Genomic DNA, 27429 nt, shown 5'->3' on the forward strand with positions numbered 1-27429 from the left:
AGCCAAGTCACTCCTGCCGTTCCTTCTGTACCTTTAAAAATGACACCAGTGGCCCGGACATCAGCACCTGTCTGAGATGCAGTCAGTGCCATTACATTGCAGAGCCGTACCTTGGGAGGGGGTTCAGGGAGGCACAGCTGGGTAGTTCCAGGCCCTGTGGATGTCTTAGAGGGTGGGATGGGATTTGGAGGGGCTCACTTTGGGGTGGGTTATTTTTTTTGTTTGTTTTGGAGGCAGTTATGTTTTTTAATGTTTTTATTTTGATTTGAGAAACAAACCAAATTGAAGAAAAAAAATTAAAGATGAAGAAAAAAATGAACCCTCCCAAATGAAAAAAACAAACTGAATTGAACATTTTTGGGGCTGTACATCCTCAATTTTTTGGTTCACATTTCTTTCTGTGCATTCAAGTGGACTAACATGGCAACCACACTCCTTTATCCAAACCATTAGAAATGTAGTATTCAGGATTTTTAGTTCTCTTTACACCTCTGCTTTGGTGCCTGCCAAACTGTCCAACTTTTATGGCATTTCCACAGCTCTCTTTAAAGATATGCTGCACAAGCAAGTCTGCCTTCTGAGATATTGAGTTATTGATTTTTAAGCATTTGATATTCTGCCTGTTCCTATTAGGCATCTGGCTAGTGTATGGGTCCCTAAACCTTTCAAGACAGGGGCTACATAGGACATTTGAAATCACTGGGAGGGCTGGGGGTCCCCCAAAGACTTTGACAACTGGCAGGGGAGAGGGAAGACATGTTTGACCCTTTCGATGATTTGAAAGTGCTGGGGAAGGCGGGGGCTAGGGTTTCCAGGGGTATGGCCTGCCCTCTGCCTTCCCTTCCACAGCATAAATTCCCTGGGAGACTGGGGAGGGAAGAAATAGGTGAAAGGATGGGAGCGTGTGTGTCTGGTGCCCTTCCATCCCCCTCCCGTTCTCCTTCTCCCTCCCCTATTCTCTCCTATATCCCTCCTCTCCACTTTCCCTTCTCTTTCCCCCATTCCCCTTCCATCCCTTATTCCCCCCTCACTTACCCCCTCCCCCTTTCCCTAGTCACTTATCTACCCCACTTTTCCTGCAGCAGGAGCACCAATAGGGAGCTGTTTTTGATGCGCAGGTGCACCGTGGGTGCCAATGTGCTCTTCCCCTCAGACGTCACAGGCAAAAGTGCTCCCCACCTCTTATCTCCAGGTCCCTTCTTTGATCTGGCCTCCTCTGGTACGCAGCCGCTTCAGCAGCAGCACCGCACACCCGGGGCTCACATCCGGGGTCGTGGAGGCAAACTGCTTCCCACCCTCTTGTGTACCGTCCCGTAGGCTCGGACAGCAGTGGGGAGCCGAGCGGAACTGCTGCTTCTTGCTGGTATCATCCACCGCATGCTGACAGGTCCTGGGGAAACCCCACCAGCCTTGGTATCTTAGCACCACTGCTCATGGGGAAAAAAAAAAAAAAAAGCTTCCCTTGCGGGTCACACCTGGCAAGGGGAAGCATGGAAAGGGAAGGGGAACAAATGAGCTGTGGACGACAATTTGGGGGGTTTCAGTGCAAGCTGAAAAATGTGTGTTTGAGCACCGGATCGGCCAAGAGACTGGAACTCAGGGCTCGTATGCTTTCCTCTTTCCTCTGCCAGTAGCTCTAATTCTAAATGGGTCACATCAGCTTCCATCCCCACAGGTCGCCCAGCTATAACCTGATAAAAACAGTCTCAGTTCTCTCTCCCTTCCTATAACATGCAGCATTCAGGCACTGAACGTTCCCGACAAGCCTGGAGTTGCCTGTGCATTTTTCTTCTGAAAATGCTTCAATTCTAAAGCATTTCAAGTTCCCGTTTGGGGTTTGATACTCTATGTGCATTAATGCAAATCGTTATTATTTTAACTTTAAAACAAAAAAAAAGAGAACATATGTTTTCAGGTGACTGGTCCTTACAACATGGCACCAAATCCCAGCACTTGGACAAATATTTCCAGAGGAAATAACAGCAATCGCTGAGATGCTTTCCACCACCACTGGGCTCCAAGGAGGTCTGAATTTATCTTTCTCTTCCTAATTAAATGAGACCTTGCTGTCCACCCCTTCAGCAGCTTGTCTCCTCCTGGATGTTATTTTCAGAAATCAGGACCAGATGTTGGGAGGAAAATGACAGGAGATGGATTGCTCCAGCACACGGGCTACCAAAGCCCTGAAACCAAAGACAGAAGGAATTGCTGCAAATAAGAACTCGGGGAGGTGTGCACTGCTCCCTTTTTTTTTTTTTTTTTTAAATTAACACAATTTTAGACAAAAGAAAGGCAAACAACATGGCAAATAGCCTGCAACTCAGTTTTGCTCATCCAATTTTTTTTTAAAACCGCTGCATCTCTTGCTCTGGAATTTAATTTCCTGAGACTCCTGGCAGGCAAAACTCTCCAAAAAAACAAAAATTGTGGAGGGAAAAAGATTGTGCAGAAAGTATAGTGGAACTTTTGCCTGAGAGTAGCAACATTTAAGACTTGGGCCAAAAAGGTTCCCTGGTGCACTTTTGGAGAGGTTTTATGGTTTGCGTGATGTAGAGCACAATGCAATGGCCAACCTAAACAGCAGGCCCGCAGAGGACAGGAAGCAGATAGATGATGGGCGTGGCCCTGGCGGGAAACTGAAACAAAGACGAGGAGAGCAGGAGGATGGCAGAGATCAGAATATTTTTCAAAGTGGAACCCTGTCAGTCATCAATGAAATTCCAGTGTTGGAATGTGTGAAAAGGAGACTAAATGCTGAATGACGGCCCTCGCTCTCCTCCATTTTAAGGTACCACTCGGCTGGGGTAAATTAAGTGGCTGGAGTAGGGAAATCAGGAAGGGGTGTGCTGGAGAATGCTTTCAGAGCCCACAAGAGTGCTCCTCCCCAATTTGTCGAATTCAGTAAGCAGAGTCAAGTACATTTTCAAAGGGCTATGCGCGTAAATTTCGGGCTTTACGCGAGTGGCCGGGCCTTGCGCGCCACGCGCTTAAGGCCCGGCCACATGCATAAACCCTGCCGTTTGCCGCTGTCCAGGGGAAGCGCGTGCCGGCAGCCGGCTGGCGTGCTGCTCCTTTGGAGCAGCAAAATAAAAAAACAACAAAAATTATTATAACCAGGAAAGGGTTAGGGGTGGGGAGGAGAGGACAGGAGAGGAGAGGGGAAAGGGTCGGAAGGTTAGGTAGGGGTATTGGGAAGTTCCCTCCCAGTCTGGAGCGGACTGGGAGGGAACTGGAGATTCGGGAAGCCCTACTCGTGTCGCCATGCGTTGTCATGTATTCCCCGCCCCCTGCGTGCGGACGCCACCCACCTGCACATGTGCGCGTGCATATTGTATTTTATAACACGCGCGTGCCAACGCACACGTGTTATAAAATAGCCGCGTCCATATGCACGCGCTGGGAAGCGCGTGCATATGGACATGTGTGTGTTTTTTTAAAAGTTTACCCCAGTTTTTGTAAACAAAATTTAAAAACAATTCTTTTGTTTTTCTTTACTTTTGTTTCCAATGAAAGCATCTCCCTAGTACATGTTACCTTTCCTTAACTACTTTACAGCATTCTCTTTAACTTCCTTCTGCTTTTACAACAGAAATGAAAGTTTTCTACTTTTCTGTATTCTTTTCCCTATTGATTCCATTGGAGCGAAGCGCTTTTGAGTACATTTAAATGAGGTGGCATGCTAACAAGTTTGGGCAAGCAGTTTTGGCTTTGTGCCCTTGGCTCACAATTTTTAGGACAACAGTTTAAGGAAAATACATTTGGATCCTTACATATTCAAGATTGTAAAGTTTGAGGAATAAAAGTGTATTTTTTGCACGGACCCTGGCTAAGGGGCCAATGTACCGACCCCGTGGACTTTCCCACGGATTAACAGACTCATTTGTGCATTTGTTTGCTACACATGCAAATTATCTGTGTAGAAAACTTTCTTGCAAAACTGAGCTCCAGGGCCAGCCGAAAAAAGATAACTTCGCCTTATGGAGGGGCAAAATCAGCATGCGAAGATGCCTTTTTATGCCAGTTTTATGATAATATATGATATTGCAATGCATCAGCTCATTATCTCAGAACTGTGGTAAACTCTTGCACGTAGCAGACTACATACAAATGTTTACTGTGCGTGAGGAGACCATTTTGTAATTGTTTTGCAAATGGGTCTGTCATGCATGAATGCAGGCAAAAGCCTGAAATGCTGGTGTTTTTCTTCATTTTGGCCTGTTTTGCGCATTTTAGTATGCATAGGACCTCTTCTTAGAATCAAATTGCACTTTAGTACTGCTGCCTAGGGATGTGCAGAGCAAAATTTTATGTTCATATTTTTTATGTCCGAAAGGGGGTCCCACTTGCGGCCAATATGGACATAAAAAAAATCCAATGAGTTGGGTATATGTACATATGTGCAAAAAAAAAATTTAAACCCCCTCACCCTCCTTAATCCCCCCCCCAGACTTACCACAACTCCCTGGTGATCGAGCGAGGAGTGAGGACGTCATTTCTGCAATCCTTGGCGAGAAGCATGTGACGTCGGTGGCACGTCGAGTGACGCGGCGTCACGTGATTCCCGGCTCGTTCGCGCCGGACGGCTCGTTTGGCCCAAAAAGAACTTTTGGCCAGCTTGGGGGGGCCTCCTGACCCCCCCAAGCAGGCCAAAAGTTCTTTTTGGGCCGAACGAGCCGTCCGGCGCGAACGAGCCGGGAATCACGTGACGCCGGCGTCACTCAACGTGCCGCCGACGTCACATGCTTCTCGCCAAGGATTGCAGAAATGGCGTCCTCACTCCTCGCTCCATCACCAGGGAGTTGTGGTAAGTCGGGGGGGGGGGGGGATTAAGGAGGGTGAGGGGGTTTATATTTTTATTTTGGCTCAACAATCGCGATTTCCCACATATCGAACATATCTATGTTCGATATGTGGGAAATCCGATCGTTTATGTCGAATCAATTTTTTAAGTAAAAAAAAAATATGAGTTGCGTTTTACTAATGCGGTCAATCCGAATGCACACCCCTACTGCTGCCTCTTAGTCTTACTGGCTTCTGAGCACCTAGGTTTTTTAAATGCTGTTTTACCCGGCTGCTACCCATGTCACCCTTGGCTTCAGCCCTCCATGACAAGTCCTTGGTATGGAGAAAACCCAGACCTCCCCAGCAGAACATTTTTAGCAGACTTCAGCTCTGTGATACTTTACAGGTCATGCCACCCAAGCAAACTTTCCTGCCCGAAAGACTGTCTTTCAAAGTAATCTGCATAAGTAGGCATGTTTTTAAAAATGCAACAAATATAAGTGAACCCTAAATCAAAAGAAAAAAGTTAAAAGATTTCCAAATATTTTGGTCTATATTTTGCAAATCAGTTCATCCAAAAATCACTGCCAAATGGACCGAAACACAATTAGCAAGGACATTAATGTAGGTTTACTGGTTATTATATTATTATTCTATTAGATCCATAATAGAGTAACAATAGTAATTCATACTCTAATATCTTACCCATACACTATGTGCAATGCACAATGGGGCGGATTTTAAAACAATACGCGCGCCGGTACTTTTGTTCGCGCCACCGGCGCGAACAAAAGTACACCAGATTTTATAAGATACGCGCATAGCCGCGCGTATCTTATAAAATCCGGGGTCGGCGCGCACAAGGGGGTGCACATTTGTGCAACCTGCGCACGCCGAGCCCAGCGCGGCCTGCCTGTTCCCTCCTCGGAGGGAACTTTTATTCACCCTCCCCCCACCTTCCCCTCCCTTCCCCTACCTAACCCACCCCCCCGGCCCTATCTAAACCCCCCCCCCTTACATTTGTCGGCAAAGTTACGCCTGCTGAAAGCAGGCGTAACTTTGCACGCGTCGCCGGCAGCCCCGCTCCGTCCTCCGGTCCCGGGGGCGTGGTCCGGAGGCCTCGACCACGCCCCCGGGCCGGCCAAAACGCCGCGGCACGCCCCAGAAACGCCGTGTCGTTTCGGGAAAGCCCCCGGACACGCCCCCTCTCTCCCCGTTTCGAAAGCCCCGGGACTTACGCACGTCCCGGGGCTTTACGCGCGCCAGCGGCCTATGCAAAATAGGCACGCCGGCGCGCAGGGGTTTTAAAATCCGCCCCTATGTTTTCAGTTACACTGTTGACACATATTTAGGGCTCGATATTCTAAGTGTAAATATTGCTTTGAAAGTCAATCAGGGGGTTCTGCCTGCAGAAATGCATGTGAAACCTGATTTCGCATATAGTTTTATTGCAGTTCAAGTAAGCATTTCAAGGGGTGGAGATGGGTGCAGGGAAAGGATTTGCATGCATACTTTTCACATCAGAAAACATGCTTGTAAATCGACACGCAAAAAGTAACACCAGCTAAGGTACAGGTGTATCTTCATACGCGTGTGTCCGCGTGGGTCCACCCAGCAAACCTGGACTGATGCGCGTAAGGCTGCTTTGAAAATTCGGACTAAAGTTTACAGGTAAAAAGTATCCACAGACTTTAGTTCTAAGCAGACTCTCTTAGTTTTCCAATCACTGCAAAGTTTCATTGACAGTTTGTCACTTGCTCCTGTTTAGCTTATTTGGTGATGGTTCAATCATTAAGGCGGGGATGCGCCAAAATCGGAGATATGCACGTATCTAGCACATGCATAAATCCACCAGATTCTAGAAGGCGCTCAGATGCACGCACAAGTGCAGATGCGCAAATATCTTGCATCAGAGGGAAAAGGGGCGTGGTGTGGGTGGGGCCTGGGCATTCCGGGGGAGGGCCAAGAAATGTGGATGCAAGTACCTCTGCGCCTGGATGCATGCCCAGGGCTATGGAACTTTCCTTCTGCTATGGAGAAGGTGTAAGCTATAGGCATCTGTGATGGGCTTCAAGGATATGGGGTAACTCGGGGGAGTGCAGGCTAAAGAACCAGGGGGGCTGGGGGACCTAGGAGAACACTGGGTGAACTGGTGGACAAACTGGTGAAACTGGCTTTCGGCTAGACGTGCATCTGTTGTAAAATAAAGTCACTTGTGCATCCATATGCCAACTTACTCTGCTGGATGTGAACAAGTTTAAAATCAGGGGCATATATAGGTGTGCCCAGGCTATTTTATAACATGTGCGTGTATGTGCACTAGGGATGTGATTCGGCCCAACCTTTCGGTTCGGCCTTCATTATCGGCCCGTTGCGGGAAATTTCGTTTTCCCGCGGTTCGGGCCGATTTTTTTTCGGCTGCCCTGAAACGAATTTTCCTGAAATTTCGGGAAAATCCGCTTCACACATCCCTATAATCCCCCCCCTCCCGACCCCCTCCCCAAGGCTTACCAAAAGTCCCTGGTGGTCCAGCAGTGGTCCCGGGAGCGATCTCCCCCTCTCAGGCCGTCGACTGCCAGTATTCAAAATGGTGCTGGTGGCCCTTTGCCCCTACCATGTGACAGGGGCTACCGGTGTCATTGGTCGGCCCCTGTCATATGGTAGGAGCAATGGATGGCCCACAGCATTAAGATGGCGCAGGCCATCGTCTTTATTTCCTATTTCATTGCAACGAATGCACATCCCTAATGTGCGCACATGTTATAAAATGGTTACGTATCTGGGCGTGCACCAACACACATGCATATATGTGTGCCTGAGCACTCATTTGAAAGTTACCATCATAGGGAACAGAGAAAAAAGGCTGTGCGATGCATGCTTGGGAGATTTTGAACTAAGAACAAGCTTGAACCAATGACATGTTAAGAGAAATATGGTACACTAATTACTCCTATCAATCTCCGCTAAAGATGAGACCAAAAATTAATTCAATCTGTGTATCCCAAAAATTATAACAATCTAACCTTGTTTTTTTGTTCTTGTGAACTAACAACGAGATTACAAATAATTGAAAAATAATTGAAAAATAATTGAAGGCGGGATGTGGCAAGTTTCATATACTTAGACGCATGTGAAAAATAATTGAAGGCGGGAAATAAGAGGCAAGGCCATGGAGGCATGCGTCTAAGTATATGAAACTTGCCACATCCCGCCTTCAATTATTTTTCAATTATTTGTAATCACGTTGTTAGTTCACAAGAACAAAAAAACAAGGTGAGATTGTTATAATTTTTGGGATACACAAAGAGAAATATGTGAACATAGCAGAGTGCTTCCCAATCAAGTCCTGGAGGCACATCTTAACTGGTTAGATGTTCAGGATAGCCACAACGAATATACATAAATTGGATTTGCATCCACTGGATCTCCAATGCATACAAATATATTTCATGCCTATTCATTACCAATATCCTGAAAGCCAGGCTGGTTAGGTGTGCCTCCAGGGAAACACTTATATAGGGATCCTGGTGCTGGGTGGATGAGGAAGAGATTGGTAGCAAAATTCCAACCACTGCAAGTAAGTGATTTGAGAGCTGAAAAAAGATGATAATGAAGAAGCACATGGCTTGAATTTTGGGGCGATAGAGGCATCTGATTTTCGTTAAGTTGACGAGCAGCAAGTTGCAGCTGAAAACAGACTATACCATAGTTGGAAAAATGTATATATTTATTCACATTTGTGACTTAGCCCTTCCAAAGGTCCCGTGCAAGAATATATAACATAAAATATACACAATGCATTAGGGATGTGTACTAATTTTTTATTGTGTGGTTTTCGTTTCAGGTTTTTTTGTGCTTAATTTTGTTTTTTAAATGGTTCGGGGGTATTTTTTTCATGTTTCCCTAATTTCAGACTGAAGCCCGGATTTTAAAAGGGCTACGAGCATGCATTTTGGGGTTTATGCGGGTGGTCGGGCCTTGTGCGTGCCGTGCGAATTTTATAATGGGCCCGGTTACGTGTGTAAACCCCAGTACAGTACTACACGCAGAAGTGCCAGCCAAGGGAAAAAGGGCGGCCCGGGGTGCGTAGTCTGAGTGGGCTGGGGGGAAGGTCGGGACAGTGACATTAGCTGCTGTCCTGGGGAAGAGCATGCCGGCAGCCAGCCAGCGCGGGCAGATTACTTCTGCTCCGGGGGAGTAGTTAGTATTAAATTAAAAATATTTGGGTATACTTAGGGTAGGTTTAGGGGGCGGGGAGGAGAGGGGAAGAGGGAGGAAGGATAGAGTTAGGTGTAGGAATGTTCCCTCCCATTCCGCTCCTTAAGGAACTGGGGGAGGCCCGATTGCATCGCCATGCGTTGCTTTGTAAAATTCGCCCCTCCCCCACACACACATGTGTGAGTCGTGGGCCACCACATGCAGATTTTAAAATCTGGTGCACATGTGCCCGAGGCCATCAGATTTTATAACATGCGCATGCCGGCACGTGCCTATTATAAAATCGGCATGTGCCAGGAACTGCATGCACATGGACACACGCGCGCTCCTTTTAAAATCGACCCCTTAATCCCATTAGTGTGCACTAACTCAAAATACTAATTATACAAAATATTGTCTTTTTTAAATTTGGTTCAGGGTGCTCCCAAAACAACACGAAATAGACAATTTTGTTGCCATTGTCTATTTTGTCTCAAACGAATACACATCCCTAGAATGCACTGCAATAGAAAAACAATAAAAGAATTAAGCCAGCTATCTCTGCGTAACTTGGCCGGCCAGAACTGAAATTTCAGCGCTCCCCCAGCTCCCTTAACCCAATGATGTCTCCCAGAATGCCCATTTTTGGAACTTCTAAACAATAGCTGCCAAGTTAAACTAGAAGGCAACATTAGCTGTTTTATGGGAGAAAATTATTACCCACCAACCGAAGAAGGTGCAAGAATACACTTAGGCAATCCACCGTATTTTGAATTCAAGTACTCTTTAATGAAATGTCTTTCACTCAATATAATCGGCAACTCCACAAAGCTTGTGGGAAATGTTTATATAGGTCCCCCCTACAACGTAAAAAAAGTAAAATTGGTGGATCGCAACAGAATTAAAGGCTACACAACTTATAATGCTGTGACATAATTAAATACAGTACATACCTTTCAAACCAATCCGGGAGCGCAAAGAGCCCCCAGTGGAATACACTTTTAAAGAGCAGAAGTTGGCGCCAAAATGCAGTGACATCACGAGACTATCTAGCCAATCAGGACGAAGCATATATTAACTAAATAAATGCCACTCAATTTCCCTGTTTAATCCTTTAGGAGTAATAGTGTCCAAATTAAAAATCCATCTTTGTTCCTTTCTTCCAAGCATTCCTGGGTAGTCACCCCCTCTTGGATGTCGGGGGACCACCTCCAGGACCAAGAAAAAAAGATCAGAGATGGCATGATTACATTGTGCCCAATGATTTACCAGTGGTTCATCTATTCGTGACAAGCGAATATTGGAACATGTTCAATAATTCTAGTTTTTACCATGCGGGTAGTTTTACCCACATATACCAAGGGGCACGGGCATTGCACAGCATATATGACCCCTTTTGTAGTGCAGTCAGATTTTGCACGTAATTGATAAACTTGGCCGGAATTTGGATGAACATACTCCGATATCACAGAGGTATGAATACACATAGAACAATGTCCACATGGGCCATGTCCCCTAGCCGTCCCAAAGTCGGTATCAAAACCAGTGAAAGATGCATGTACCAGCTGATCCCGCAGGTTTTTTGCCCTCCGAAAAGTAAAGCGCAGTGAGCCATGCAATAAATTGGACAGTGAGAGGGCTTGCCAATGTCTCCGGATTACCGATTGTACAGTTTTACAGTTTGTAGGGGGGACCTATATAAACATTTCCCGCAAGCTTTGTGGAGTTGCCGATTATATTGAGTGAAAGACTTTTCATTAAAGAGTACTTGAATTCAAAATACGGTGGATTGCCTAAGTGTATTCTTGCACCTTCTTCGGTGGATACTTGCTTGTGTGCAAGGTTTGCTTCTGTTTTGGATGAGAAAATTATTACCCCCAATATATAAACTTAGTATCGTGGCAGATGATGGTGTGAAGAGATTAATCAGCCCATCCAGTCTTCCCAGTTATTCCTGTCCACACTGCATGGATATATCCTAGCTCCCAGCCATAGAAGCTTGACTCTCTCCCTATCCAGGACAGTTTGTCACCTTCCTCATTAGTACTCTGCCAGCTCAGGCAGATGAGCATGCAAAAGCTCCCACTTAGTTTGTCCCCAGCACCCCTCTCTTTCCATGTCATTCCACAAAGATTCATAATCATCCAAGTAACTACCAATACAAATGTGACTGTTGCCCGAACAATCAGCCTGCACTGCTAAGTCTCCGCTCGGACCTTTAGTACTTAAGTTAATACTGTGCTTGCAGCCTGCCAGACTGACTCAGTGGCTAGTTAATTCCGTCATTACAGCCTGCCATGCAGATTCGGGCATGTGGTTGCCTGTTTCCATTACAAATGCTAACATTTCATATTACCCACTTTGCCATTCACTCTGGCAACTCCAGCACTCTTTGTTCACTCTTTCGAATATAGCGCTTTAAGCTCCTTGGTAAGCCGGCTGGATACATTTGATTATCAATGCTAGATCAAATAATATGAGGACATTGAAGTATTTTGTAGGTATCGGTGAGAGGAAGTTTAAGGAAACAGAAGAACTAAAACCACATCTGGTACTGGGTATAGATCCACATGAAACATGCAGCATGGGAAATGTTCTCTAAGCAAAAAGCTGTTAACTCTGACCTCACAAAGCCCACTGGAATTGCTTTTTTTCTTCCCAACAGAAAGCAAAATACCTGGTGCAATTAAAAGCAAATTCAGCTGGTTTGCTTTCAGGTTGTGAAATGCTTCCAGGGCCTTTTGTCAGTAAATTACACATTCTTGTTCGTATAAGGCCAAATATAAGTTTTGGGCATAAAAAATGCAAACAGCCTGCAAGTCAGTTTGTTTGTAACATTGCAGACGTGCGCATCGCATTGCCCAAGGACTGTATTTCCGGTAAGTTCAGGGAGAGAGGAAAGAAATTCTGCAAAAAACACATCCGTGGGAATTTTCGACGATACTTTAATTTAGCTTTTTCAAGCAAAGTTACCAAAAATTAGATCACTGGAGAAAAGATGGACTGTCTCAGAAACATACAGCCTGACCTGCAGGCTTGTTACAAAATCTTCTTGCCTGAAACTGAAATGTGGCCCAAATTATGGGCAAATTTTAAAACGCCGGCGTGCACAAAAAAAAAAGATACGCATTTGGCCAGGCTATGTGCGCCATGGGCTTTTTCAAAGGTCTGCGGCCATGCACGTATCTCCCGGTATATGTGGAAGAGCAGGCATTGAAAAAAGGGGCAGGGCCTGTGCGGGCCGTGGGCAGGCCGGGACAGCGCCATTAGGTACTGTCCCGGTGAAGCACGCGCCAGCAGCCAGCTGGTCCGCGCAACCTACTACTGCTCTGGAGCAAGGGAGGATAGGGGAAAAGGCAGGCAGGGTAGGTAGGAGGTTTAGGAAGTTCCCTCCCAAGCTGCTCCTTTATTGGAGAGGACTGGGAGGGAACTGGGAAAAGGCCCGATCGCTTTGCTGCGCACATGTAATAAAATATCCCCCCCCTTGTGCGCTCACTGATATAAAATCAGGCGCACATGTGCATGCGGGTAGCCGATTTTATAATGTGCACGCATCGCCATGTACATTTTATAAAATTGGTGCGTCCATGTGCGTGTGCTGGGAACCGCAAGCACATGGATGCCCATGTGCAGGAATTAAAATTTACCTTTTATTGTGTATAATAACAATTAAATATATGCTGGCTGCCTGCTTATAATTTGCAGGCCTGGTTAAGACAGTGGCAGATTTTCAAAAGGTTTAGGGAAGTAATTGTACAACTGCTTGCATTGGTGTAAAATCTGTGGGAACAATTTACCCTCATACTTTACCCCAGTTTACAAAGAGAAAACACACGTATTCTTTCCCTTTGAAAATTATCTCACCAAAACTACCCACACACATTTACTCCTTCTAATCACGCTGATATAATACCATGCACTGGCTACAGCGCACAGTTCAACCCACGATTGGATGCACATTTTGGACATGCATCCATAACCCCCGATGCAAAACAGGGGTTAGAAATTCCAAAACACGTGTCTAGTCACGCGCACATTTTTACTCGCCAAAATTAATGCCTGCCCTGAGTAGGCGTTAATTTTGGAGGAGCCCAAAAATTGTACAGAAAAGCAGAAAATACTGCTTTTCTGTACTTCCTCCGACTTAATATCGTGGAGATACTAAGTCGGAGGAACTAAAAAATTAGAAATGTCCCAAACCAAAAAAAAGGGGACTGGTGGCAAACAGGTTAGGAAAAGGAAAATGGATGCTCAGTTAATGAGCATCCATTTTCCTAACCTGTGGCTGTGCACGCTCTACCATTTAAAATCTTAATCCTGAAAAATATACCCAGAGGGAAAATTCTAACCAGCCAGGGAGTGGATTGGATAAGGAAAACTCTCTTAAGCCTAGTCAGTATCCCTAGGCAAGGTTTGCCTGGATCCTCTGACTGTGCCTGAAAAATAACTCAAGCGAAAGCTCCTCTCTACCACCTAACTCTCAGCAAACCATAAGGGACTGCCTGCCGAGCTCTCTGTAGAGAGCTGCTCTATCAACTCTCAGGAGGCTGGCCAGTCCAAACCCCTCAAAGGGAGGAGCTTTCTTCTGAATGGATCCTCCCCCATTCACTAACGTGATCTTCACTAACTGAACTAAGGATTCGCCCAGGCCGTAATGGTAACTGACTGGATGTCGATTATATGCGTAAAAAAATGGGAGATACACATGTGCCAGGCTATGTGCGCCATGGGCTTTTTCAAAGGTCTGCGGCCATGCACATATCTCCCGGTACATGCGGAAGAGCAGGCATTGAAAAAAGGGGCAGGGCCTGGGCGGACCGTGGGCAGGCTGGGACAGCGCCATTAGGTACTGTCCCGGTGAAGCACGCGCCAGCAGCCAGCTGGTCCACGCAACCTACTACCTACCCAAAAATTGCAGATAACAGACAAACCTGATTTCAACTGTGCTAGTCAATTAACAGGTGTAACATTCCATGAACAAGTTAGATTATTTATATGCAAATAGTATCCTACGGAACCTTCACTGGCTGCCAATAAAATATAGAATACTGCACAAGGCCCTCACCACAATTCATAAAACCATACACAATCAGCAACAACTAGACCTCCAGATTCCACTCAAAATATACTCATCCTCAAGACCTATAAGAGAAGCGTACAAAGGTACTCTGCAAGTTCCCCCAATGAAATCCATGCGCCTATCATCCACCAAAGAACGAACATTGTCTACAGCGGGTCCAACCATTTGGAACAATATGCCCACAGACCTCAGACTAGATCCCTGCCCTCGAACCTTCCGAAAAAAACGTAAGACCTGGCTCTTCCTCCAGGACTTTCCCTAACTTTCTAAGCCATTAATTATCAACCAGACAGGACTCTGCTCTCCTGGCTAACACCCCGCCATGTTTAGACGTTATATTTAAGCCACTGTTTCTTTTGTCTCATTGCCTTATCTAGGTTTTTTCAGTTACACTGTCCTTTACCTCTGACTAGCCTAGCCCCCAAGTTATTTACCCTTGTTATATGTAACTTCTGGTTAAATGATTATGTTTAAGTTATACCCTTTGTTACATGTAAACCGATCTGATATGAAATTCTTTCATGAAGGTCGGTATAGAAAAGTATTAAATAAATAAATAAATATCTCTTATAAAACAGCAACTTCTGCACGTACCCCTTGACCCCGCCCTGTTAACACCCCAGACTGCCCCTTTTTTGCACCGGTAACTGTATCCGCAAAATGAAAAATATGCATAGACTTTTAATGTATATAAAATAGCTTAAACGTGAATACAGTCTACTTACATGCATATAATCCTAATTTTCTCTGCATAATCCTTTGAAACTGTACTCATATATGTGCAACACTCACATATATATATATTATTGTTAATGAAAAAGATCACTTTGAGTTGAATTTTCAAAAGATGTGTGCATAAAACAGCACGTGCACGCACAGAATTGCACACATGCGAGTATATGGTATTTTAAAAACTGCAAAATTTGCGCATACATCAGGGACCATGAGTAAATTTGCACTTGTAAAAAAGGATTGGGCCAGGGGTGTTCTGGGGAGGGGCCAACGTTTCTTCACATGGGGTAGATTTTAAAAGGTGCGCACGGGCGTACATGTGCCTGTGAGAGAACTTCCCTTCCCCCTAGCCTGACCTTCCCACCCCTTCCCCTAACTTTTCCCCCCCTAGCCCCACTCTAACCCCCCCTGACCTTTGTCTTACCTTTTGCACCTGCCTCTTGGCAGGCGCAAGTTGCGCGCGCCGGCAGTCTGCTGGCACGCGATCCTTCGACACAGCGGAAATGGCAGCTGTGTCGGAGGCCTCTGGCCCCACCCCTTCCCTGGACTGCCCCGCCCCCGGACCGCCCCTTTTTGCAATCCCCGGGACTTACACACATCCTGGGGTTTTACGTGCATCGCCCCTCCCCCTATGCGTGTAACTCTTCTGGATTTACGCATGTAGGGCTTTTAAAATCCGGCCCATAAGTTGCTATTTTACAATATTTCAAAGTGACGTGGGCAAGTCATTTACTTGCATATATTTACTTTTGCTCAGTATCTGGTGTAAGGGATCGTAAATATCTCAAAAGTGAAAAAATGACTGAGTGGGGTGGTCTGAGTGAAGTGGAGGGACTGCAGGCTGAAGAGCCAGGAGTTCTTCATGAGCTGCAGGTGGACTGTACAAACTAGTAGAATATTTGGTAAAACTGGTTATTTAATTGCCACATGCATATTATTAAATCTCCAGACATACGTGTGTAAAAGCTGACCTATGGTGGTGGTGGTCGGGGGTAAATGTGTCTAAATAATGAGAGTAAAAGACTTATTCAGATAAGTAGTGCCTTTGCTGCTACTTAGATGGACACATTTTTATTTATTCGGAAAAATAGCATTTTTTTTTCCACCTTTTCAGCTATTTTACATACCCGGATAAGTCTGAAAAGTGATATTTAGATGGACAAGTAGTGCTTTCCAGACTTATCCGGCTTAGTGATACTACTTAGTTGCATAAATCGAGCTTTTCCAGGTAAGTGCTGCTTCTTTTCCGGAGAAGTCCAAATTTGCATGGCTTGTGGTTTTTATATAGGCATGCATGCATGCACACATATGTACTCATATTTTATAACCTGAGCGTAGCATTTGCGTGCAGGTTATATGATGTAGTAGTAAATTGCTGTGCACCCATATACACACTTATATGGGCACATGCGAGCAGTTTTGAAAGTTATCCTCCCTATTTCCTGCTAGTGCTTTCAAATTTTGAGAAGACAACAGCGTAGAGCAAAGTCATTCTACTTGATAACCATTGCCTGAATGTTTTTCCCCTTTTCTCATTTTCTGCTTCAGCCTTGAAGTGCAGACAGAAATTATCAACACATGTGTCCTCTAAGATGCCCACACATATTCCCTGGTAGCCAGAGAGAAAGACAAAGAACACAACTTTGTCTGGATGTGTCTCATGCCGCACGACATCTTATCTTCCTACACCCACCACATCCCATTACATGAGGGACGGAGGCTATCGCTGCCCAGTGTACAGGGTGAACTACAATCCTGTCTTTAGGGACTTGATAAGAAAAGAGGCATGAATTGCTTCCTTTCTGTCTAGCCACAGGGTCCAGCCAGCCAGCCTGCCTTTATCTCCAGCTCAGGGAAGGAAAAACTGAAGCTTTAAAACCCATATTCCATCCCACCCTCAACATCCCACTGGGTGCAGAATAGGCAAAGCATTTCTTCATGAAAGAGTGAGCAGATAAATCAGGAAACAAAAAGATGTGTGATGGGGAAAAGAAATCTGGGATTTCTTACTTTTCCCTTAAAAACAATTTGGTATAGAATCAACCACACCGTTCTCAACTGTGGTTGTAGTATGGGGTATAACCCTTAAGGATGTGTTTCTTTTTTGTTTCATTAAAAACACCTTCTCCACTTTTCCCTACCCCTCTGACACCCTACAGATTCTCTCTCCAGAATCTTATCCCGTCCATCAGCTTTAAATAGGGCAGTAGTGATCCCCAGTTTTTCATGATCTGCTGCTGCTGCTGCTGCTATTTTATAAAATCGGGACAGCAATCTGAGATCAACACTGTTTTACTTTTCTTTCTTTTTTCATTCAATTTTTGTTTGCTTTTTTTTTGCTTATTTTAAACAAAAGAAATAAAATCAAAAGAAAAAAAGAAACAAAAAATATACCCCTACCCCCTTCCCCTGTCAACAATACTATCTTTCAAAAAACCATGGGCTCCGCTTTGCATCACCTCACCTGATCAATGCAGTCCCCTCCCCAGAATCCCACCCCATCCGTCAGCTCCAAATGGGGCAGGGAATGATCCCCAGGAGTTCTTGCTTCACCATTGCTGTTTTTCTAAATGGTGCCGGTTATCGGAGACCATCCTCATTTCGTTGTATAAACAAAGGCCTAGGTAGGGTAGAATCCTGGACTCAACACCATGTTTTATTTTGTTTTGTTTTGTGTTTCTTTTTTTCTTCTTCTTTTATTTTAAATAAAACAAATAAATGAAATTAAAAAAAGAAAAAAACCAAAACAAAATGAAAAAAATGTGTAGTTCACACCCCTAACAAGTAAATTTTCAAAGGGCCACACGCATAAAAACTGAGGTTTATGCACATGGCTGGGCCTTGCGCGCATTTTACCATGCGCCCGGCCACGCGTGTAAACCCCAGTGTGCGCAGAAGTGCTGGCAGAGGGAAAGGGGTGACCTGGGGGATGTGGTCTGGGCGGGCAGGAGCGGGGCGGGGAGGCAGGCCGGGACAGTGCCATTAGGTGCTGTCCCAGGGAAGCATGTGCCGGCAGAAGTAATCTGCGGCAGCCGGCCGGTGTGCACAGATTACTTCTGCTCCGGAGGAGCAGTAAGTAACAAAAAAAAAAAAAAATTGGGCATAGGGGTTAGGGTTAGGTTAGGGGTCAGAGAGGGAGAAGAAAAGGTAGGATAGGGATAGGAAAGTTCTCTCCCAGTCTGCTTCTTAGGGGAGGGAACTGGGGGAGGAACTGGGGGAGGCCCGATTGCGTGGCTGTGCATAGGTTATAAAATCCTCCCCCCCCCTCCCCCCCGGCATGTGCAAGTCGCAGGCTGTCCGAATATGCATGCGTGGATTTTAAAATCTGGCGCACATGTACACATGGCCATGAGATTTTATAACATGCGCGTGCTGGCGCGCATATGTTATAAAATCGGCACATCCATGTGCAACGCACTGGGAACCACGCAAGCATGAATGCGCACGCGGACTTATTAAAATCGTCCCCAAAGTGTCTAACCCTTACTTTAGGATAATTGGTAGATATTTTCATCAAAGTGGCCATCCGATGCTCAGACCTTGTTTCATGGATCTGATCAGAAGTTTTTCAATTTACTCAGTCTGTTTATTCAAGCACTCATAATTGGTGAACTATGCTAAGTAGTGCAGATTGGCTAGCGATGTACTCCAGTGTTTGGTGCTAGATCCTCTCCTAATTATCTGATTCACAAATAATCAAAAGAAGGAGAGCAAAAACATCATATTCATCGCTGGCACAAAGCTGCAGGGCTGACATTATGTCACTTTCCCCGCACTGGGTGTCAAATTGATTTCCAAAACAATTTTTAATGCATTGATAGTTAAAGACCGTCCATAATGAACTTTCAAAAGAAGACTTATTTCAGATTGCACAGCATGTTCAGGATGTAGTCCTTCCACATGGGTGATCTGCAGGAAGGACAGAGGAAAGATTGATTGGGACCTGCCTGGATGTGACCCTGGGAAGACCCAGATGTGTACAGATGTTAAAGGATAATGCCTGAGGCAGCAGAGTTGCATTTCTATATTTTCTTTTGGCTTTCCTATTAAATGGAAGACTGATGACAAATTCCAGAAATTGTTCTGAAAAGGTGCAGGGATATCCCACATCTCTGCAAGGCTAGTTCCACCTGTGAATTAAATTGGACAGAAGTTAAGTGTTTTGATTACTAGATTTGAAGGCACAAACTTTATTTTCTAATACATTATCAGCTTATAAATCGCCATTGCTCTTGATGGCTCATTGTGTAGAAGCCATATGACATAAACAAGAAAGTTCAGCAGATCTTCAAGTCAATTTGCAGGAAATTAAATCCTTGGGCAGAAGGTGTGCTTTTTCAGAATTGTGCCAGGACGCCGACTGGCTTGCTGTCTGTGCTCATTTTTCCCACTCTTTAAATCCAGCCCAGAGAGTGATGCCTGTTTTAAGGAACAAGTTCAGTTAGAGGATTTGTATCTGTTCAAAGGAATCAGGGCGACTCAGTTGCAGATGGAGCTGGGGGTTCTACCATGTCTTAACAAACCTGCATAAATCTCTGAATCCACTCTGCCTGCTCTCTGCTAATGTTTTGCGTCTGTCTTTACTCTGGTGTTTATTTCTCTAAACAGACTTAGCATTAAAAACAATACAATAATGACATCCTTCCTAGGCAGAGGGAAAAAGGGGTTTCCTTAAATTACTTATGAGGGCTTCCGCAACTGTTGCATGCTAAGTAATCCTAGAGGCAAGCAGTCACTTTTGAACCTTAACCTCTGCCCTTTGAATTTTCTAGCCTGGCCAAAGATCAAGCCTGGGGTCAAAGTGCCAGCAAAAAAAATGGATCTGATCGGTGTATGTTTTTATTTATGCAGCTCCTTCTGATTTTGTTTACAAAATGCAAAATCAAAATTCTGGGCTCAGATTAAAAGCAAATGTTTGCGTGTCCTCTGGGGAGCTGAGGGTCCTGGAGATGGCAGCTTTTCCGGGCAATCTGAAAAGGCCATACCGCGAAGGGCAAGAGTCAATGAGGGAAGCCAGCAACATCAAGGGAAAATGAGGCCTAGTCATCTGGCACAGTGTGGGTATCAGCTCAGGTCAACCAGAAGTTGACAGCAATACAGCGGGGAAGGAAAGGAAAAGAAAAAGAAAATGTAAGATCTGTGGCATGCTATGGGTTCTAAAATAAATGTTCCACTGAAAACTAAGGGATCTATGCAATAAACTCATGCAAAATCATTTTAGTGTGAGCTCAGAAAACCATGGGCTTATTAGAAAGTCACTTAATAAGCTAGGCAAAAGGATTTAGTGTGCGTGCAGTAATAAATGTCAGAAATAGCATGGTCACACTATTCTGGTGCATGGCAACCTGACAATACATTGGCTAAATAAAATGATCATTCTCTTTTCCTCTTCATTCTTCCTGTTGGCTTCCAGTGGGCATATAGCTAATCCTGGGTTGCATGTCAGTGAGGAGGTAAGAAGTGGGAGCGCTAGTATAATGTGGATGTCAAAAGAGAAAGGATAGTCGCTAGAGAACAGAAAACAGACATGGCTGCCTTTTTACAACCCCCTGTCTTATCTGCCAGTAAGGTTCTTCATTGTTGTATCAGAAGATATGGTTGGGAACAGGAGGGAGCATGCAAGGGGGTGACCCAGGAAGGAATATGGCAGCCTTGGCTCAAAAGGATAACATCATCTGACCATTCATTCCCTCTTCTAGGATTTTCCTGTAGTGTAAGCACAAAAAAAGATTGCACCACACAGGCTATTGCTGTCTCCAAGATCACAGCCATGAACTCTGTACTCAAAACAAAACAATTGGTCAACTTGAAGAATGTTGTTCAGCCTCAAGCCTCGGAACGGCTTCATTGATACTTGGCTATATTAATAATATCAAGGAAAGCAAAAACTTTTGTCTTCTGGGAACCTATTCCTTGAAAATGCATAAATTTCAGGAAGACCTTGTGAAACTGGAAAATTGGGCATCCAAATGGCAGATGAAATTTAATGTGGATAAGTGCAAGGTGATGCATATAGGGAAAAATAACCCATGCTATAATTACACAATGTTGGGTTGCATATTAGGTGCTACAACCCAAGAAAGAGATCTAGGCGTCATAGTGGATAACACATTGAAATCGTCGGTGCAGTGTGCTGCGGCAGTCAAAAAAGCAAACAGAATGTTGGGAATTATTAGAAAGGGAATGGTGAATAAAATGGAAAATGTCATAATGCCTCTGTATCGCTCCATGGTGAGACCGCACCTTGAATACTGTGTACAATTCTGGTCACCGCATCTCAAAAAAGATATAATTGCGATGGAGAAGGTACAGAGAAGGGCTACCAAAATAATAAAGGGGATGGAACAGCTCCCCTATGAGGAAAGACTAAAGAGGTTAGGACTTTTTAGCTTGGAGAAGAGACGGCTAAGGGGGGATATGATAGAGATGTTTAAAATCATGAGAGGTCTAGAACGGGTAGATGTGAATCGGTTATTTACTCTTTTGGATAGTGGAAAGACTAGGGGGCACTCCATGAAGTTAGCATGGGGCACATTTAAAACTAATCGGAGGAAGTTCTTTTTTACTCAACAAACAATTAAACTCTGGAATTTGTTGCCAGAGGATGTGGTTAGTGCAGTTAATATAGCTGTGTTTAAAAAAGGATTGGATAGGTTCTTGGAGGAGAAGTCCATTACCTGCTATTAAGTTCACTTAGAGAATAGCCACTGCCATTAGCAATGGTAACATGGAATAGACTTATTTTTTGGGTACTTGCCAGGTTCTTATGGCCTGGATTGGCCACTGTTGGAAACAGGATGCTGGGCTTGATGGACCCTTGGTCTGTCCCAGTATGGCATTTTCTTATGTTCTTATGTTCCATTGTGTAAAAAAAGTGGATTTACATTTTAAGTGCTCAAGGGTGTCTCCTCCATTACCTCCTTCTGTCTGTGATTCACTTCCTCTCCTCAAAGTCCTCCCTGTCTTGCTGGAACCCTGTGAAAACATTCTTTTCACATTCAGGGTTGGTGATAGCACTATACTTAGGCACTTGTAAATTGTTTTGGGGGTAGTATTTTTTGGGTGTAAATTGTTTTCTGACACACCAGCCCTGAAAAACTCTCCAAATTCACACATAATCTCTTGAAGTAGAAGCCTTTCTAGCTCTTAAAAGAGTATTCACTACACCTTGGGAACAGCCCTTCTTAACTAAATGAGCCCTCTCAAAGGCCAGACCATAACACAAAACAGACCCAGATCCTCATGCAGAATTGGGTCCTGCGAGAGCAGCTACTGTGAGAAGGAAGTCTCAATGGCATTCTGCGCAACAACCTTACGAGATCTGCATACCATGAGTGCCTCAGCCAATCTAGAGCTGCTAGAATCACCAGTCCTCGATACTCTGAAATCCTCTGAAGCACTCTCCCTATCATAGGCCATGGAGGAAAGCCATACAGGAGTGCTTCTGTCCGCCAACTCTGGACCACAGCACTGAGTCCCAATGAGTGATTCTGTCTTTTCTGGCTGAAATATCTGTCTCAGTCACAATGTTGTCCCTGGGGTTGACAACATTGCAAGTGAGAAAATCCATTTGAATATTTTTCACACCTGCTATGTGCAAGGCCGCAATAATCATCTTCAGATTCCCTTATGCCCAAACAAAAAGTAAGTCCACTTTCAAGGACACTTCAGGACTTTTGGTTCCTTCTTCATGATTTACATTTGCCGTGGCATTAGAAAATAAGAACATAAGACTTTCCATATTGGGCCAGACCAAGCGTCTATCAAGCCCAGTATCCTGTTTCCAACAGTGGCCAAACCAGGTCACAAGTACCTGGCAGGATTCCAAGCTGCTTATTCCAAGAATGAACAGCGGATATATGTAACTTCACCTTAATAATGGTTTATGGACTTTTCCACCAGGAACTTGTCCAAGCCATTTTTAAACACAGCTACACTATTATCTTTCACCACATCCTCTGACAACTAATTCCAGAGCTTAGTTATACATTAAGTAAAATATTTTCTCTTTTTAGTTTTAAATGTATTACCTAGTAGCTTCATTGTGTGTCCCCTTTTCTTTGAACTTTTTGATAAACAGCTGACTAATGTTTACTCATACCCTTCCACTCATCTATATAAATAAAAATGTTAAATAGTTTGTACCAAATCGCTAATCTCAGCAACCACTTAACCGATTGCGTTCAAATTTGGACACAAGTTTCACCTCACATATGGCAAGGATCTTCTACACTTACATTACATATATGTCACACCGGGGGCTGGTAAAAAAGTTTTAAAATTTGGCTCCACAAAACAGTGACATCTGGTGGACGTAAGCGGAAGCTCTTACACCTTGCACAAATGCTCACACCCCACAAACACGTGACCAATGTTTGCGATTCACACACCCTCCGAGCAGACACAAATCCACCCTCCTCACACACCCCCGCACACATGCCAATTGTACTTATTTCACACACCCTCAAAAAACACACAAAAAACCCACTAAATACCAGCATGCTACACCGGGAGGCCACTCACATGCCACATGTTTTCAATTCCCACACCCTACGAACTCACACACAAACACACTCCTCACATCCCTCACGCACATGACTTTTCTACTTACTGCCCTCAACCTCCGAACACACGGAAAACTGCAGAATAATTTAGGCTGCTCCAGCGGGGGGGGGGGGGGAGGGCAACACCGCTCCAGGACACATCGCATACACTAGGCTGTCGGCTGCCAGCAATGAAAATGGCGCCGACGGCTCTTTCCCTTACTAGGACACTCGGGAACGCCAATAGCGGCAGTAGCCCATGTGACATAGTAAGGGCGAGGGCCCGTCGACGCCATTTTCTGAACTGGCAACCGGCGCACCTTCGCCCTTACTATCTGAGTGAGACGACCGCTCCCATTGCTCCACCTCGAGGGCCCGGCGCCAATACTTCCATGCCGGAACGAACACCCACTCCACCGACTACCATTTTTGAAAGGTATCGTCGGGCCTGCGGGGGGGGGGGGGGGGGGGGCGTGGGGATGTTCTTGCGTCCATGTTCGGGGGGGGAGCCAGGGGGCAGTTCAGAGATTCTGCAACTCTTGTGGGTTAGTCTATTTCGCCGGCCTGGTGGGGGGGGGGGCTTATATAAACACAACGTTTCTGTGGGGATTACTTTGGGGTGCAAAGGGGGAGGGCACACACAAACACATACACAAAATGTGCACCATCTCTGAAAGGTTACAAAACAGCCCTCACCAGGTGGGGACTCACTGAGGTGACAGTGAGGGGAGGGAGAATGAGGAGGGAGGTAACTGTCAGGGCAGGAAGAATGAGGGGAGAGGTGAGTGAAATCCACAAAAGGACATCGCCTCCTATCCCATGACTTTTTAGTTTTCTTAGAAGACTCTCATGCCTCTTTGTTCAATGCTTTCTGAAAATCCAAAATACACTACATCTACAGGTTCATCTTTATCCACATGTTAGCCGTATATACAAACTTTTAAATAAATAAAGAAATTCACCCCCTTCAAAAAAATGAAGCAGATTTGTGAGGCAAGACTTCCCTTGGGTACATCCATGTTGACTGTGTTCCATCAAACCATGCGCCGGCACACACATGTTATAAAATTTGAGGGCTGAGTGCACATGCGCACCAGATTTTATAATCCACACACATATATGCAGGCGGCGTGCACAAAGGGGGGGGAGAATTTCTGCAAACTCTATGCGGCAACGCATTCAGGCCTTTCCCAGTTCCCTCCCAGTTCACTCCAATTAAGGAGCGGCCTGGGAGGGAAATTCCCTACCCCCTACCTAAACTCCCTCCCTCTTTCCCTCTCCTCCCCACCCCCTAAACCCTACCTTTTTTTTTCTCTTTGTTTTACAGCTTACTTCAGGTTCCCAGGCTGAAGTAAGTTGTGCGTACCGGCCGGCTGCCGGTAGGTGAGTCTTTTGGACAGCAATCAATGGCGCTGTCCTGGCCTGGCTTTTGCCCTGCCCTTTCCCGCTCTTCCCCACACAGACCCCTCCCCCTGGCCTACCACTTTGAAGAGGTCCGGCAGTTATGCGTGTACCAGGGTTTACGTGTATGGCCGGACATCTTTGAAAATTTGCCCGCCATGTGCAAGGCCCAGCCACATGCGTAAACCCCGGGATTTACTCACGCCGGGCATTTAAAATCTACATGTTAGTCTCATGCAGGATCTTTATCTTGAGGGACTCTATGCCATCCCGGAAATAAAGCACCACTCTGCCACCAAGATGCTCCTCTCTGTCATTGCGATATAATTTGTACCCTGGTATAGCACTGTCCCATTGGTTGTCCTCCTTCCACCATGTCTCTGAGATGCCAATTAAATCTATATCATCATTCACTGCTGTACACTCTAATTCTCCCATCTTACTTCTTCAACTTCTGGCATTGGCATACAAACATTTCAAAGTGTGTTTTTTGTTTGTAGTGACATTCTGCTTTTCAAATGTCAGGGCTAAATTGGAATCTTTTAACTCAGGTGAGTTTTTAATTACAGGCACTTACAGGACACCCCCGTTGGATCTCCAATCCTAAAGGGATCAGGACACAGGCTGTGGGCTTCAGACTGAACTTTGGACTCTGGTAGGATCTTGCTCATGGTGAGGGGCCTCCCACTAGGATTCACCTCTAATGGGCTGCTGTACAGGTGAGTAGGTAGTGGCAAGCTCCCTCCCAGGAGCTCAAGAGAGGGGCACCAGCACCCCAGCAGAGACACCGTGTAAATAGTTCAACTGTACGGTTTCACTTGATGGATGTTTGTGGGACAGTGATTGACCGTTTGGAAATAATCAGTAAATATGATTTGAACACCCGGTCTGAGTCCAGCCTGTTTGTCCATGAAGAGAACATCTCACCAGAAAGATGTTCTCAGGAGGGACACTCCATCACCTGGGCCACAGAGGATTTCCTCTTACCCCACAGAAAGAGTTCACTCCCTGGATGTACAGGAAGAAGGGGAAGGATGGCAAGAGTAGCCCTTACTAACAAATACTTTTATTGCCCTAGGGGAACCAGCACCCCCGACAAAGGGTTACATAAAGTTAAATGATAGAAAGTATGGCTAAATGATAAATTTTCCCAATGGAGAAAGGGGAATAACAGGGATGTGTTCTGGGACCACTGCTTTTTAATATATTATAAATCACCTGAAAATAGGAATAACAAGTGAAGTGATCAGATTTGCCAATGACACAAAATTATATGAAATCGATAAATCACAAGAGGATTGTGAGAAGATGCAAGAGGACTTTGCAAAACTGGGAGACTGGGCATGCAAATGACAAATGAAATTTAATGTGGACAAGTACAAAGTGATGCACTTAGGGATGAGGAACCAAATTTTAGCTACACAAAGCAAGGTTATTATTATTATTATTATTATTTATTTCTTTTATATACCGACATTCAATCGAGATATCACATCGGTTTCCAGATAACCAAGAGGTTCCACATTAGGAGTTACAATTCAGGAAAAGGATCTAAACATCATCGTTGAAATATTCTGCTCAGTATGCAGAAGCAGCAGCAGCAGCGAAGAAAGCAATTAGAATTCTTGGAATTATTAGGAAAGGAATGGAGAATAAAACAGAGAATATGGTGTGATCTCATCTTGAGTATTGTGTGCAGTTCTGGTCACCTTATCTCAAAAAAGATATAGCAGAATTAGAAATGGTACAGAATAGGAAAACCAAAATAAAGGGAATATGATGAAAGGCTAAAGAGGTTAGGACTCTTCAAACTGAAGAAGAGATGCCTGAGGGGAGATATGATAGAGGTCTATAAAATAACTAGCGGACCCCTGCCAAGCGTTGCAGTGGCTGAGTCAGATTCTTTGCCCTCCCTGCCTCTTCCCCTTGCTCATTTAGCTCATCCTCTTCCCCCTTGGCCGGCCCCTGTCACATGGTAGGAGCACTGGCTGGCCGGCGCCATCTTTAAATATGGCCGCCGCCTTCGTAAAGATGGTCGCCGCTGTATTTAAAGATGGCCGCCGGCCATCCAGTGCTCCTACCATGTGACAGGAGCCGGCCAATGGCACAGATACCCTGTCATATGGTAAGGGCAAAGGTCCATTGGCGCCATCTTTATGAGTGGCAGCCGACGACCTGAGAACGGGAGATCACTCCCGGGACCACCACTAGACCACCAGGTATGTTTTGGAGGGCTCAGGAGGGTGGGGGAAGCTAAGGGGTCGTTTTTAAAGGGTCGGGTGGGTTTTTTTTTTATCGGGCCATCGGCGCCATTTTTGAGTGGCAGCCAAAATAGCGCTGATGGCCCGAGAGCGGGAGATTGGTCCCCGCGCCCCCACTGGACCACCAGGTAATCGTAAAAAGTTTTGGGGGGGTTCGGGAGGGTGGGGGAAGGTAAGGGGTTAATTTTAAAGGGTCGGGCCTCACTACAAAAAGAATAACGATGTGAATCGGAACCAATTCCGATTCACATCACCCACATCACCCACGATCAGATTTTTTCCCCTCTCTAGCCGAACCTGATCGTTAAGACGATCGGGCACACGATTCACATCTCTACTTGCCAGTGCTTATGCTGTTTCCTGTTTTCTTCATTTGTATCCCTTTTCCATTTATTGAAAGATGCTCTTTTAGCTATTATAGCCTCTCTCACCG

The sequence above is a fragment of the Rhinatrema bivittatum genome, chromosome 4 (assembly GCF_901001135.1).
Source record: "Rhinatrema bivittatum chromosome 4, aRhiBiv1.1, whole genome shotgun sequence".
Classification (NCBI taxonomy): domain Eukaryota; kingdom Metazoa; phylum Chordata; class Amphibia; order Gymnophiona; family Rhinatrematidae; genus Rhinatrema; species Rhinatrema bivittatum.